The sequence below is a fragment of the Giraffa tippelskirchi genome, chromosome 8, assembly GCF_054371585.1.
Source record: "Giraffa tippelskirchi isolate mGirTip1 chromosome 8, T2T-mGirTip1v1.2.pri, whole genome shotgun sequence".
Lineage (NCBI taxonomy): Eukaryota > Metazoa > Chordata > Mammalia > Artiodactyla > Giraffidae > Giraffa > Giraffa tippelskirchi.
The window spans coordinates 141,764,681-141,775,832 of NC_137282.1; the positions used below are offsets into that span (position 1 = coordinate 141,764,681).

The 11,152-nt window shown below is 44.9% G+C and overlaps 1 protein-coding gene across 1 annotated transcript in view; it reads right to left on the reverse strand.

Moving 5' to 3' along the window:
- LOC145518297 (butyrophilin-like protein 1) overlaps window positions 1–11,152 on the reverse strand; it is a 48,990-nt gene that overhangs the window by 13,360 nt on the left and 24,478 nt on the right. Inside the window, exon 3 of the mRNA XM_081522366.1 lies at window positions 2,332–2,391. The gene's annotated coding sequence lies outside the window, so the exon portion shown is untranslated. The remainder of the gene's footprint in view (window positions 1–2,331; window positions 2,392–11,152) is intronic.

Genomic DNA, 11,152 nt, shown 5'->3' on the forward strand with positions numbered 1-11,152 from the left:
TCCCAGCACAGTGATCCTGGCTGGTGAGCAGGCTTTGCCCTGGAAGTCTGCTGGGCAGAGCCCAACGGCACCGCTGGGGCCAAGACCTTCCTCTGAACCTGCACTTCTGCCCCTCCTCTGAGTAAAAACAGCTCCTCCCAGAACAGGCTGTCCTCTCCAAAACTAGAATATCCAGCAAAGGCAGCTCAGAATACCCTTAGGCCCCTCAGTCCTCCCTGAGAGTGAGCGCTGCCCGGCCCACCCAGAGATCAGCGGCAGAGCCCACCTGGCCCACAGCACCAACCCCTCCACCCTCTGAGTAGACAATCCACTCTGATTCCAATGTCTGAGATTCCTTCCTGGGGACGTAGCTCCCACTCAAGCCCCGAGATATGTGAAGGTAAAGGAGGGAGACTGGGGAGGAAGACAGTCTTATAGAAAATGTAATAAATTTTATTACTTTGATGAATAACAAAAGAAAGTAAAAGATCAGAAGGAAAGGAACCAGAAAAAGATAGTGTAAGGGAGGGAGGGAGGGAAGAAGCAAAAAGGTGGGGGTAGGATCCCCCTGGCATTCAGCCCTGGCAGGTCTGCCCAGAGTGTGTCACGCACGTTCCCCAGTCACTGAGATGCCAGTGAATTTTGCAGAGATGAGTTACTGCACTGCCCACAGGCGTGACCCACTCAGTGACCTGGGAAGTATTTACTCACTCCCCCAATCCCATAGGTCAAGCCCACCCATGGCCAAGGGTAAATCAGGCAAGTCCTGCTTGGAGGCATTTGAGTACCAACTTCTGAGAAAGGCCTGAAGTTCTGGCACTTCGGCCTCCATCCCTGAGAGAATCAAAGGAGAGAGGTCTGGGGCAATAGAGGCAGGAGAGGCCTGACCAACCCTGAGAGGCTAGTTCTAACAGTCTGTAGGATGCCCACCCTGTTCCTTCATGTCAGGAGACTTGTCTCCACAGGCTGAGTTGTGGACTAAAGCCCTGAGGCTGGGCCCTGCTCTCTAATGATGTCACCAAATACTCAGGCACACTGTTCACCCAGTGCCATTTTACTCTGAACATCACATACTTTATTATAATCCTCAGAAGAAAGTCTTACTTTCTTCATTTTACAGCTGAGGTGAGAGACAGAGGTTCAGTAATATGAAGGGATCTGCCCAGGGTCATGTCCTTGTGAGTCAAACCCACAGGTTCCAGGCCCCCTTAAAGCTCAGCTGAGCCCTAAACGGGAGCCCCCAGGTAGGGGGCGAATGCACCCCAGGGGTGCCCTAGGGATCTGGGGGCAAAAAGGAGGCAGAAGAAATGTTAGAAATTCTACTATAAATGTTCTAATCCATCTTTTTTAGTGTGTTATTTGTGTTGATTTTTATAATCTGTACAACATTTGTCTATGTTAAGCAAATGTTAAAAATACCTTACTGAAAGGAGTGCGTGATCTAGAAAGACTGGAAACCCAAGCTCCAAAATTTCACTGCAGAAATCCTCTCTGAAGCAGGAGGTATCAGAGAGGGAGGCAGCAGCACTATCCCGTAGCAGCTCCCTGGGAGGCAGCCCAGAAAGAGGAAGCTACCCGGGTGGGAGGAGAAACCCGGGGCCAAGAGCCGGGCTGCTCTGCTGGGTCAGCCCGGGTTCCACCGGGTTCTGCTGCCCCCTTGTGGCCAGTGCGGTGAACTGAGAAAGGGCTTCTCTGGTGAAGGACACCCAGGGAGGGAAGGAAAGGAGATGCAGACAAGGAATGTTAGAAAAATGGACACGGACACAGCAAACCAGACACACAAGACGGCAGGCTACAGAGTTCCTCATATATGAAGTTAAATAATACGCAAAATGTGTCTGTCACAGAAGTTAGATGAGGGGGTCCCTGGCTTGCTGTAAGGTTTAGGGTTAGGGACCTAAGGGACTGTCCTGGGGTGGGGGGACTTAATTCAAATACTTATTGACTTACTGAAGAGTTAGCTTTTATTTATTTTATTTATTACTTTTGTTTTATTTGGTTATTTTTAATAAAATAGTATTGTTTTAAGAACAAAATTGAGTTCCCACAGGAGAGTGTCATGACAATATCAGCATCTCTGTCCAACCCAGTCCCCACTCACCAGTCTATGCCCCAAGGCTCCCTAGTCTTACTGTTCCCCTGAAGTCTGAGAAGGGAGGATCTCCCCCTTCATGGACCCCTCCGCCAAACCCCTCCTAAATACACGTTCATGAGAGCACGCACGCATACACACACACCCTGACTTTGCAAAGGCCCAGCCTTGGGTCTGCCATTTCCTCCAAACAGAATTCTTTCTTCCTTCACCTGCCCCCTCCCCTTTCACCTCTCCCGGCATCCCTAATAGAAACTTACAGGACACAATCCCCACAATCACTGGCTCAGCGGGCATTTGTTGACAGCCACGGCAGGCATCTGGGGAAGACAAAAAGGCATGCTCAGGCAGCCTCACAACCTGGCTACCTGACAGGACTCATGGTGAAGTGCACAAAATCACAAAACAAGAGAACCTTCGGGTACACCAAACGTAAGTACACCTAGGAGAGGACCTGGGCAGAGTCGCTGGAGAAGTGCTCTCAGTTTCAGCTTTGACTCCCAAACTCCAAATTCCTGGAACTAAGCTGAAAACTGGGCTTCCCTGATAGCTCAGTTGGTAAAGAATCTGCCTGCCATGCAGGAGACCCCAGTTCAATTCCTGAGTGGGGAAATCCTCTGGAGAAGGGATAGGCTACCCACTCCAGTATTCTTGGGCTTCCCTTGTGGCTCAGCTGGTAAAGAATCGGCCTGCAATGCGGGAGACCTGGGTTCGATCCCTGGGTTGGCAAGATCCCCTGGAGAAGGGAAAGGCTACACACTGGCCTGGAGAATTCCATGGACTGTATAGTCCATGGGATCGCAAAGAGTCAGACATGACTGAGCGACTTTCACTTTCAAGCTGAAAATGGCTGGTCAGAGCCTGGCCTCTCAGAAGAGACATCTTCCTCGCTGAAAAGACTTTGACTCAGAGAGCTGGGTAGAGGGAGAAGTTAAAGGCTGAATCCCTGAAGGCAGGGAGGTGAAGCTGAAGCTGCGAACTTTACCCTCCAGGATCTGCTGAGAAAGAGCACAGTCCCGAGTGAGAAGGGAGTGTCTTCCGTACTACCCCAACACCCCCACCCCCGGGAGAAACTCAGCCCTGGTCCAGCCCCTGTGAGGACAGGAGGGAGAAGAATGAGAGATGAAGGGTCTCAGTGGGAAGCAGAACTCCACTGAGAAGTTTCAAGGACAGAGCTGTAAAGAAGAGGCTGTTTATACGGGTGAGGGCTGGGTGAAGGGAACAAAAGGGAGTCTGAGGCACTGGGAAGCTTTATAGCCCCCACGCGTGCACACACACACACACACACACACGTGAGAGGACAAAAGGAGGAGCCTGGACACTGACAGGGAGACAATGTGAGAGAAATACCCCATCCTCTCTCCTTCCCACATGAGTCTCCCCCTAGTGCCCACCATTGGCCAAACCCAATGAGAAGCCACAAGCAAATCCCCCCTCCTTCACTCCCTCACGGGTTCAATCCCTGGTCCAGGAAGATCCCACGTGCCAGGGGGCAATAAGTCTGGGTGCCACAACTACTGAAGCCTGCACGCCTAGAGCCTGTGCTCCTCATGAAAAGAAGCCACCGCGGGGAGAAGCCCGTGCATTGCAACGAAGAGTAGCCCCTGGTAGAAAAAGCCCCTCGGGCAGAAACAAAGATCTAGCGCAGCCAAAAATAAATAAGTTATTCTTAAAACAAAAAAGCTCCAAGGATTAACGTGAGTTAGCAAGGTTGCAGGATTTCAGATTAACAGACACACATACAAAAAGAGCCATCACCCTGAGGAGTCTTACCAGCACCTTATAAATCTTCACATGGAAGAAGACGCTCTTCTTCTAGCATGTGAGCATGGGGACCCCAAACCCACCACAGTTCTGTGCACCCCCGCCTCCTTCTCTGAAGAGAGTGCAGGCCAGTCAGCCCCACCAGCCCCACCATGCACAATGACCATCACGGGAGCAGAGGGCTCAGTGCCACGACCGTGGTCTGTCTCCTTGGCTCTGTGGACCCCAGACATTCACTTCCTTCAATCAGCTTGTCCTTCAAGACCACCTCCACCAGCTTTTACATTTATTATAAAATGTTTTAAACTTATAAAAAGTAGACCGAATAGTATAAGGTGACCGTATAATAAATACCCACTTACCCACCTCCTAGCTTCAGCCATGTTTACCCCCACCCACTTCCCCCTCCTACTGGATTATTGTGAAGCAAATCTCAGGACTCATATCGTTTCATCTACCAACATGTCTGTTTCCTGGCATTTCATACCCCAGGAAAAACAAGGCTTCCTCTTTGATAGCATCACTCAGTTAATATTTGGAGAAGAGACTTAGAAGGTTGGAAGCAGGAGACCAGCAGGAAGGCCACAGCAAAGACCCAGGCAAGACCAGGGAGGGGCAGAGCCTCTGCCAGTCCTATTTGGGTCCCACTGTTTTGACCAGTTGTGCCATGTTCGAAGTGGGCATAAAAAGGGGTCAGTGGGGGGATTAATTTGAAGGCAAAGGTGACTGGATTGGCTGGTGAACTGGGTATGAAATGTGAGAGAAAGAGGATGATTGCCAGCTATCTGGCCTGAGCAATAAGATAACAACTTTGTCAGGATTGGTGCGGGGAGGTGGGGGGGTGCAGGGAAAGCTGCTGGAGCAGAGAAGCAAGAGTTAGGATTTAGACACGATTCTGTTGACTTCCTTATTAGACACCCCAGCAAGAAGAAGTAGAGGATGCAATTGAACATGTAGACCTTGAGATCTGGGCTGGAGACATCATTGTAGGCTCCAGGACCGTCTGATGGTGGCCGGAGCTGTGGGGATAGAGAACCACGGGGCTTCTCCCCAGGGCTTCCACCGCTAAGGTTCACACCACTTCCCATCAAGGGCTCTACTTGTAACTGTCAGGATCTCCCCCCTGGATGGGGAACCTCTGGAGGGTAAAGCATGGGAGGCCAGAGATCCTTGACTGCAGACAGATTCTGCTACCACCCAGAGTTGGATCAGGCTCAGAGACCCCATGAGGAAGGTGGGCCATGGGTGGGCAGCCCTTGACCCTCAACTGCACCAGGTCGAGGCCCAGGACATAAAGGAGTCACTGCCAGCCTCGAGGTCAGCACAGGCCATGGACTGGAGAATTTACCTACTACCCCAAACACCCAGGATGGCAGGTTGTGAGCAGACCAGGCCAGCCTGGTGGTCTTACCACCTCCAGCTGCCTGCATCACATATTGCAGTCGGACTGCCCCCTGCCCACACCACACATCTTGGGACCCTCTACTGCAACCTTTCTAGACCACCCTCAGCTGCTCCAGTTGCCAGCATTTAGCAGCCTTCCAGTTGTCATCCCCTTTCCTCCGCCGTCATTGAACAGTTCAGCCCCTGGGTCATTGTCTTTTCTTCACCCCACTCTTACTACCATTCTTGGTGATTTCTCATCAACCAAGACAATCCACCCAGCACCCTGGCCTCACACCCTGACCCCTGTATCTCCTCATCTCCAGTGATGCTGTCCTCCCTGTACTGCAGCCCCCACCCCACATTCATACCTTGGTCTTCTCGTTACCTGAACCGGTAACCTCTCCATAATCTCAGCTTGAAGCCTCCCACCCTGGCTCAACACCCCCTGTTCTTTGCAAGTCACTCTCTCATGGGCCCTCTCACCAACAATTATTCTACTCCCCAGACTTCCCACCCCTTTGCCCCTGACGTAAGAGATACTGCCCTGTTCCAACCTTACCCCTCTTAAATTTAATGACCTGTTGCTATAATAGCCACTTTGCATGCTCAGTCTCCCTCACTCTCCCACATCTTACCAGCCTGGCAAAAGCCCAGTTCTGGCTGAATCCAACTTCCCACCTCCTCCATGCCTGCACTCAAGCAGTTGAAGTGGTTGGATAAAAACATGGGGTATTTATCATCACAAACCTCAAGTTGGCCATTTTCTTGGCCACTTGATCACAAACTTTCGAGGCAATTATTTCACATTTTCTTTTTCTTCATTACACACCCTCCCTCCTCTTCACTTTCAACTGATAACCAACCCTCCATTCAGGCACTGGACCCATCCCCTCCCACCTACTCAAAGATATTCTTTCAGCAAAAATCCTTCTCCCACACCCATCACCTTTACCTCTGCAGGGAATCATACCCATTACCAAACAAACATGTTATACTTCCTATCTTAAAAAATAAATAAGTAAAAACCTTCCCTTGTACCCAAATTGAGATCTTTTGTACCATTTAAAAAAAAAAATGTAGCCACATATGTACGAGATGATCTTGATGGCAAGAAGGCTATCAAAGGTATTCGAATCTTGTCAACTTGAGGCTCAAACTCACCAAATATGGGACAAATTAAGCATCAATAAAAATAATCACTGAGAGGGATTAACACACATTAAATGGATTTATTCATAATTGTACTAAATAAAAACTCATTTGTTACCTTTGGAGAATACTAGAGAATGAACTCATTATTCTGAAACGTGGTAAAATGAAGAGTAAAGTAAATGCCTTTCCTAAATAAATCATATTGGAACAGTAAAAAAGGCATAATTTCTCTGCATAAATAAGATAACAGAGACAAAGTGATAGAATTAGAATATCACCATTTTACAACCCCTAATAAAACCACGGACCTAGGCAATGCTTATCAATGACTGCCAACTATAATTATATGCCTCCTGGTGGAAAAACACAGCACAAACACTACCTATGACGTATCTGTGCCAAAAGTAGATTCTGAATCATATCAAGCCTTTAAATTTAACTACCAGCTTACAGGGGAAAAATGAGAGAGGCAGAAGAAAATGGTAAATGGCACAGGGTTGCAATTAGCAGATTTTAGAATGTGAAAAATTCTACAGGAAACAAGCCATTTCTTCAACAAATAAATGCCAAGGAAAGAAAGATCAAAGGAGACTTAAGCTTCCAATCTAACCATGAGAAAAACACCAAACTAATATTAAAAGAGGGGCATCCTACAAAATATCTAACCAGTACTCTGCAAAGTTGTCAAGATCATCAAACACAGAAAAGCAATTGCATTCCATTTTTTTTTTTAATTTTAAAAGAGACAAAAAAAGAAAACAAAACAAAAACGCAATATTAATCCTTCTAATCCATGAGCACAATATATCTTTCCATTTGTTTGTGTCACCTTCAACTTCTCTCACCAATCTTATGATTTTCCATGTACAGGTCTTTGACCTCCTTAGGAAGGTTTATGCCACTGCTGGTGAGCTGGGACAGAGACAGAGGAGGGGTTAGACAGCTTGTTAGGTTCAACCTAGGACCGAAACCAGGCCCTCAGCAGTGAAAGCTCAGAGTTCTAACTGTACCACCATGGAATTCCCTGCCCATTTTTAAACTTTAATTATTGAGTCATAAGAGTTTCTTTATATATTCCAGATACAAGTCCTTTATCTGAATTGTTGTTGCTTGATCTCTAAGTCATGTCTGACTCTTTGTGACCCCATGGACTGAAGCACACCAGGCTCCTCTGTCCTCCATTATCTCCCAGAGTTCACTTAAATTCATATCCATTGAGTCAGTGATGCTATCTGATAGATGATGTTAAATATTTGCTCCCATTCTGTTGCTTGTCTTTTCACTTTCTCAAGGTGCCATTTGGAACACAAAAGTTTTTAATTTTGATGAAGATCAATGTGTTACCATTTTATTTTGTTGCAAGTACATTTGGTGTCACATGTAAAAACATCATTGTCTAACCCAAGATCTTAGGCACAGATAAGCAAGATGTGGGCTGTGCACCTTCCTGACATTGTCCTTAAACTTAGCTTCTGCCCACCACACTATAGGTTCCCCTTCTACCTAACCACTCTTTCTCTGACTCTGTCACCATTTCCTCTTCTTTCTCTCAAGTTCCAGCCTAATGCCCCAGACTAATTTCCACAAAAAATGTGAGGTCAAGAAGATGGCAAAAATGGAGAGTTTAGCTCTTTCCACTCAGGTCTTCTTCAGTTTGCAAGAGAAGCTTGGTGTCTTCTTATTTTCCTTTCCCTTCTCGTGATCAAAATCTACTCCCCAATCCAAGTCAGCAACCCAGACAGTGCAAAAGCAGCAACTTTTCATACTAGATTTCTTCTGCTTGAGGTCTCTACACCCACAGCTGTCTCCTCAACCAAGAAAAGTGATGGGAAAATGAAAATGACATGCATAGAACAATGGGACAGAATCAGTGACAGGAAACTCATGAAAGAAGAACCATGAACAGCCATTAAACAGATGAAAATAATGTTAACCCTACCACAAAATGCAGTTTAAAACAACAATAAGGGACTTCCCTGACAGTTCAGTAGTTAGGACTCAGCACTTTCACTGCCATGGCCCAAGTTCAATCCGTGGTTGGGAAACTAAGATTCTGCAAGCTCTGTGACATGGCCAGAACAAACAAACAAATTTTTTTTCCTTTTTTTATTGACTTATAATTGATGTACAATATTATATAAATTGGCTTCCCTGGTGGCTCAGAAGGTAAAGAATCTGCCTGCAATGCAGGAGACCCAGGTTGAGGGTCTACAGTATAGTGATTCACAATTTTTAAATGTTATACTCCCTTTACAGCTATTATAAAATATTAGCTCTATTTCCTGTGTTGTACAATATATCCTTGTAGCTTATTTTATACATAATAGTTTGTACAATGAGATATTATTTGATCTATCAAGGTGGCATGGATTCTGACTCCCAGGGTTGGTGAAAGTAAGGACATATACAAATATTACTGCCAAGAGTATGAAGTCCTAGGGTTTCCCTGGTAGCCTAGTGGTTAGGACTGCTGTGGCCTGGGTGAGTTCAATCCCTGATTGGGGAACTGAGATCCCACAAGCCATGTGGGGTACTCCCCCCCAAAAAATAAAGACAGTATAAAGTCCTGTACTGCTTTCTGAAGAATGACCCATAAGTACAAAAACTTTAAAAATAAGTCTACTTATATACATAAGTAGATATATATAAGTGGAATATAAGCAATCTAGAACTTACTAACATTGTTTTGTTTTCACTAAAGCTTTTTATGGCTATTCTCTATTTACAATCAGACAGGAAAAGATCCCCTTTAAAATCTAAGTTCAAAATGGGAAAAGATTTTTAAAATATATAAAAGAAATAATAGTACTGGTGGTGCACATCTATCGTGTGCATAGTCATGAAACGCTAGTTTTAGAAAGATGTAACTAGTGCTAGACACTAACTTCAGTGAGTGTTTAAAATATGTCACATTGAAAAAGGAAAGAGACTTACAGCTACATATATGTCCTAATTCTTCTCAAAGCCAAAAAATATTTTTTAAGTCTATCCTTTGACCCTTCGACTCAGTAGTTTCTCTTCTAGGAATTTAGCCTAAGGAAATATTTAGACAACCATTCAAAGACATATGTTCAAGAATGTGTATTGCAGCATGGTTTTTCGTAGTTTTAAAGATTGAGAGCCACATAAATGCCCTACAATCAGAAACTGGTTTCAGTGAACCAGGGTTCCCAAACAGTGGAACACTAGGCAACCATTAAGAATGATGCTGGCTCATGAGGCTCCTGGTGTGATGCCCTGAGGACACACCCTCACTTCTGTGGGATTCCTGGTCAAAAATGCATAAACTGAAGAAATACTAGGCAGACCAAAACTTAGGAACAGTCTGCAAAATAACTTATCTGTATTCTTCAAAAGTATAAATATAACAAAAGACAAAGTCTAAGGAACTATATTTTTAATGTTAGTTTTGTTACATCACTCAGTTGTGTCCCACTCTGCGACCCAAGGGACTGTAGCCCACTAGGCTCCTCTGTCCATGGGATTTCCCAGGCAAAATACTGGAGTGGGTTGCCATTTCCTTCTCCAGGGGATCTTCCCAACCCAAAGAATTTACATACAAAACAGAAATAGGTCCACAGACATAGAAAACATCTTTATGGTTTCCAAAGGGGAAAGCGGGGAGGGATTAATTAGGAGTTTGGGATTAACACATACACAAGACTAAATATAAAATAGATAACCAACAAGGACCTATTGTGTAGTATAAAGAACTATGCTCCATACTTTGTAATAATCTATAAGGGAATAGAATATGAAAAATAATATATATATATATATATATATACACATACCTGAATCTTTGGCCTGAAACTTTGGCCACCTGATGCAAAGAACTGACTCGCTGGAAAAGATCCTGATGCTGGGAAAGATTGAAGGCAGGAGGAGAAGGGGACAACAGAGGATGAGATGGTTGGATGGCATCACTGACTCAATGGACATGAGTTTGAATAAGCTCCAGGAGTTGGTGGACAGGGAAGCCTGGCGTGCTACAGTCCATGGGGTAGCAAAAAGTTGGACAGACTGAGTGACTGAACTGAACAGATGCCGGAATCACTTTGCTATACACATGAAACTGATACAACATTGTAAATCAACTACATTTAATAAAAAGAAATAGAAACTGTATCCTTTTATCCTATTAAAATAAAGGAGACCGAAAAGACATGACAAATAAATGCAGTGCATGATCTTAGATTAGATCCTGGACTAAGAAAAAATAAACTTTATAAAGGATATTATGGGGCAATTGGCAAATTTTGCACATGGACTATAGATTAGATAATAATAGTATATCAATTTAAGTTTCCTGCTTTTGATAGCTGTACCGTGGTTTTGTAAAAGAAGATTCTTATTCTTAAGAAATTCACACCAATGTGTTTATGAGGAAAGGGATATATTATTCATAGTGAAAGTGTTAGTTGCTCAGTTGTATCTGACTCTGTGACCCCATGGACTCTAGCCCCTCAGGCTCCTCTGTCCATGGAATTCTCCAGGTAAGAATACTGGAATGGGTTGTCATTCCCTTCTCCAGGGAATCTTCCCAAGACAGGGATCAAACTCAGGTCACCTGCATTGCAGGAAGACTCTTTATAGTCTGATCCACCAGGAAAGCCCATGTTTTGTGTGACTTACTCTCAAATGCTTCAGAAAAAAACACTCACGTGTATTTAGAGAAATAACAATAAATGTGGTCAAATTATATCAATGGGTGAATCTGAGTGAAGAATATCTTGGGGTAATTTGTGGTATTTTTTGCCTCTCTTCTGTGAGTTTTAA